This window comes from Crassostrea angulata, unplaced genomic scaffold (genome assembly GCF_025612915.1).
Source record: "Crassostrea angulata isolate pt1a10 unplaced genomic scaffold, ASM2561291v2 HiC_scaffold_19, whole genome shotgun sequence".
In the NCBI taxonomy this organism is placed as follows: Eukaryota; Metazoa; Mollusca; class Bivalvia; order Ostreida; family Ostreidae; genus Magallana; species Magallana angulata.
In genome coordinates this window covers 50,441-55,704 of record NW_026441574.1, presented here as the reverse complement: position 1 = coordinate 55,704, position 5,264 = coordinate 50,441, and the positions used below count along the sequence as shown (strand labels likewise).

The following is a 5,264-nucleotide window of genomic DNA, read 5'->3' as shown; positions in this document are numbered from 1 at the left end:
TTTTTTTGAACACTGATTTGTAAATACTCTATTGTTTAAACCAATTACGGTTGGTAATTTGGATTTGGAATTAAAAGTGTTAGGGTCGGCGCATAAAAAATAGGGTCAGTCGGGAAACCAGAAACACACATATTTTTTTTCTTTGGCCTAATTCAGTGTGACAATTCCATTAAGTAATAATTTTCCTAGCAAATGAGTCCAAATTAAATATTGTAGGCCTAAAATAAGGTGCCAAAAAAGGAAGAAAGAAAAGAAATTGCCTCTATTTATAAATATATGAAACTACAATTGACTAAGTTCAGTTTGATTGGCTATTTCCTTGTGCAAGACTTTTAGATCTAAGCCTGAGTGAGCCACTTTATTTGACTGACCTCAATACTGATCCTCCAACAAAAGAAAAAAATAACAGTAACCATCAAATCCTTGACATCAGGAAAAGCAGCAGGCATAGATAGGATTAAGGTAAGGTTTGCGGCTTGCATTTTTTAGAGGTTGTACCAAAGTTACATACCATTTGGTTCACTATACTAAAGTCTTTTTTCTCATGATATTCAAATGAATTTTGCCCGTCCTGTTTTATAACTACAAAAGGTCAAAGTTCATGATTTCCAATTTTCATTTTGATGAAATGTAAACAATTTCGTGAAAATATGTACATTTTATATGTGACTATTATGTGGGTTATTTATGCTTAAAATGTTCAAAAATAATATCACTATTAATATCATGATTCACTTTTATTAATTTCTGATGAACTATCTAAAAATAGAATAAAATGCAACAAAAGTCTTAATTTTGGACTACTATTATGTAAACGAAAACATCTTATTTGAAACCTTTCCAAGTCCACCGATTTCAGGAAAAACGTATCTTAGAATATGTGTAACCTGATGTTTCTAAAACACTATTCAAAACCATATGATGCGGATTTCGTTTTCGTGGAAATTGATAAAATGCTTGTGTCCTCTTATTTTTTCATTGAAACTAAAAAAACCCGCGAAATAAAAAAAACTGAAATCAATTATGACGTCACATAATTTTTGACGTCATAACTGAAATAAAGGGTAGTTGGTGTTACGTCACAATGAAAATGTGTGAGTTGTCTCCCTGTAACCGCAAACCTTACCTTAAGGCAAAACTCTTAAAGGTTGACTTGACATAAGCAACCAATAGTCTTGTAATATAATTCTTTTTTTATGCATTTTTACAGAAACAAAAGAATTTATATAATTTATATTTACTTAAAACAAGGGTTGTATTTTAATTGAGTCTGCTTTTTTCCGTGTGATTTGATCTGAAGGCTGAAATTTACTTGGCAATCGACTAAGGTGTGAGGTAATGAAAACAATGTTAACAAATTGTACGCGAATTTGTATCTGCGTATTTATTTATTTAACTTGTATGTAATATAATTTGTGTTTTAATGCATCATTTTTTTATAGAGAGAAATTAATTTACTTTAGCTTTTATATTTACTTAAAACAGAGTTATATTTCAATTGAACCAATTATTTTCCATGTGATTTGATCTCTGGTTGAAATGTTCACAGCGATCGGCTAGGGTGTTCAGTAATGAAAACAATATTAACAAAACAGAGGATCTATAGATCATTTAAGTACATAATTTTTGTTAAAAAATTTAGCTGGTCATTTTTATACATTCTATAAATGATGCAGCGATGATTTTACAACCCAACATCTGTCAAGTATATCTTGATTTGTACGTGTTCTTCCTCAAATTCTGCCATTATCAGGTTAAACGTGAAGATCATTAATGTCTCACACGAGGAACTAATTTCACTATATGTTACTATATAGCTTTAATTCAGTAAATTAATTAACTACACTCTCAGCATATAATTCATGAACGAGAAATTTTAGTTAAATGCTTCAAGAAAAATTTTAGATCAGAAAAATAACGCCTTATGCGGTTTCTAAGAGAGATAATTGTTAGTAAACATACCTACCCTTAAGTACACGTGGGTTCCACATGTTGACAAACAGGCTCAGCACCATCCAGGAAGTTGCATCATGCGCATCTGAAAAAATAATTCCATTGAAATTAGTGTGACAATTCCAATAAATCTCATCGCCACCGAGTCCAAAATCAATACTACAGTGTATAGGCCCTAAATAAGGTGCCAAAAAAAGAAGAAAGAAAAGAAATTGTCTCCATATATATGGAACTATTTTCTTGCGTAAGACCTTTAAGACAACTTAAAGTTTATGAAATTAAATGAAATTTGCAGAAAATGTCTAGTAGGTATCTATCTCCTATATGCTAGTGTATGAAAATCTACTTTTGACCCTAAGGGATTAAAAATAGGAGATAACTCTTCTTAACAGATTGCTGAATTCTGGAGTAAATTTCTGTTAAAATTCATCTACAGTTCATCTTTTCAAAACTCAATAAAATTTAATTAGTGAGATATTGAGAAAAGAGCTTGGAATGAAATGAAACCTGAAATGTTAGAGTTTATGTGAATGTGCTTTAAAAAAATTCATCTCTAATTAATAGACATTAATTAGCTAAAAAAAAGGAAAATGACTTAAATATTGGAATTAATTAGCAAAAAGTTGTTAATTTTAATTCTAAGACAAATTAAGACAGAGAATAAAAAAAATGGTGCCAGAAGAGTCTTAAATAATGTACCTTGGAGCTTTCATAACGGTGGTCACTGATTAATGGCTAGTGATAAAGATAAGAGGTTCTTAAGCAATGGGGGGTGATGAGGCTTTTCAATCAGTCATTAAAGATGGGGTTCCTCTTAGACGACATTGCGGCTCTAAAATGATGAAAGTTTACAATACTTAAAAATTTGCACCACACACAACATCATTTTATAAGAAAAAGTCTACAAGTGTATAGTTCAATATAAATCATACCAAAGAAAGGACCAAAGTGGCTGCATCAACATCAGTACAAAAAAGAAAACATTCCTCACAACAAGGGCCAGAAAAGGACAGGGACCACCAGCACAGTACAGTGTCTATGTCCTATAAGAAGGCTGAGTAAAGAAGAGTTTCAGGACGTCGTACAGCAGCAGAAGGATGGAATATTCACAATAAGCGATGATGAGCGTAGAGGCAGTCAAATGAAGATTTTGCGACCCGGGCCAAGTGAAGGGCAGCTGGTAGACTCCTACATGGATGCAGAGTCACCGAACCCCAATTCCAGACTTTTCAAAGTGCTCCATCAAGAAAAAACTGTGGAACCATGCATTTAAAGAGCACTCACAAAAATTCCCAGACTGTGACAGTTCACTGGACTGGAACCAGCATGGGGAGGAAAAGAGAGGCCTGGCATGGATCCTTTCCATTCGATGTAAGAAGTGCCATTACACCAGTCACCGTGAAAAGCTGTACGAGGAAGTCAGTCGATCAGGAAGGGGACGGAGAGCCGCGCAGTTTAATGTTGCCATGGCTGTCGGCCACTTGGGTACCAACCTTACAACAGAGGGCATGCGTGGTATGCTTCTTTGCGCAAACATCGAACCAGCATCAGCCACCAACATTCATCAGACCTGCAATAAAGTAGGCAAAATCATCACTGATGTGAGCAAAAACAGCATGAAGAAAATAAGGCAGGACATTCAAGAGCTTAACGAGAAATGTGGACTTGCCAATACACCTATAAGAGCAGAAGGAGATGCCCGGTATAACAATGCCACCTTCAGTGCGATAGGGAAAACACCATTCCAAGCCGCCACACAAGTTACATACACATTAAGTGAAAATGTTACCAAGAAAAACAATGTTGTGGCAGTGTTTTGTGGCAATAAACTGTGCAAGAAAGGCACCCATCTTAGAGCCAAGGGAAAGGAATTTACCTGCCCCGGACATGAAGGCTGCACTGCAACCATTCCTCCAGAGACCACCATTAAAGACAAAAAGAGATGGGCTGCAGAATGCATCAGTGAGCTGCAAAGTGATGACTGTCCACTCATCATTTCCCATTTCACCAGTGATGGAGATAGTGCTGCTGCTTCCGGTGCATCTGAAAAGCAAGGGCATATGATTGAAAACCTCAAAGACCTGCGCCACTTCTTTGAATCTCAGAGAAAACAGACTGCTAAGGCTCCATTCAGCAGTCACATGTTTCCTGGAAGAACAAAAGCTATGAGAGAATCCATGCAGAGGAGATTTGCCCTGGACCTGAAGCTTAGATGCAGGACCGAGTACGAAAACTGCTACAAACACTACTCCAGTGACTTACCTTTGATGAAACGGGCCATGTAAACTGCTGTCCGTTCCATCATCAGCTGCTACCAAGGACAGTGCGGAAAGTCCTGCCAACTTCATTCCTTTCCTGTCGCGGACTGAAAAACAACAAGTGGAACTCTTCAGTGTTGCCTCGTGACTTTGAATTAAGCATGACAGAAGACATGTGCTTGTTAAAAGACTGTGTAAATCTGACTTTGGGACCTAATAGTCTTGATAGAATTAAATATCACACTTGTACACAAAAATCTGAATCTGTTAATAGGGCATATTTAAAATCAAATCCAAAATGTATTACAAGTAGTAGAAATTTTGAAAGTAGAATACATAAAGTTGTGCACTCACTCAATCAGGGTCATGGAAATTCAACATTGGAACTTTGTGAATCTGTAGGGGCACCTGTTGTAAAAGGAAGTAGAGTGGTCCATCATCTAAAAAAACAGCAAAATAGGCAAAATTACTTTAAAATGAAACAAAAACTATTAAAATATAAATTCCAAATAAAATTTTATAGATCTAAAAGATATCAGCTCTATGATAAAAAGTCTAAAGACACTTATAGTAAGTCACTAACAGATCCAAAGTTAAACAAGAAGTAGCTAAGTGGGAGGGGGGGGGGGGGTGACCACCAGCCCAGTACAGTGTCTATGTCCTATAAGAAGGCTGAGTAAAGAAGAGTTTCAGGATGTCGTACATGTAAACAGATAGCCATGCTATGACCTTGAATTGCTAGTATTACATAATGGTCACTATGATATTTATGTGTACCTAGATGCTGCGCACTGAATGGTGTTAATGATAATTGACAGAATGAACTCTGTGACTCTTGTAGCAATGCGTAGTATTCCTAAATGATGTTATGAAACCAGGTGCATAATACGGGCATAATAATATCCAAATTGAGAGTTTAACAACATGTGACATATTTGGCGATTCTGTGTCTGCAACGATAGCTCTGGTACTCTATATTGAGTCATGTATTGTGTATTATATATATTAACCTTTGTAACCTTTTATGCCATGTATGAATGAACGTATTATGAG

The 5,264-nt window shown here is 35.7% G+C and overlaps 1 long non-coding RNA gene across 1 annotated transcript; it reads right to left on the bottom strand.

The window, feature by feature from the left end:
- Positions 1-1,966: 1,966 nt before the first annotated feature.
- LOC128168614 (uncharacterized) lies at positions 1,967-3,131 on the bottom strand. The gene is made up of 3 exons (XR_008241422.1): positions 2,886-3,131; positions 2,653-2,785; positions 1,967-2,038 (listed from the first exon to the last, which is right to left on the bottom strand). It is a non-coding gene; the product is annotated as an uncharacterized LOC128168614 (long non-coding RNA).
- Positions 3,132-5,264: the final 2,133 nt, after the last annotated feature.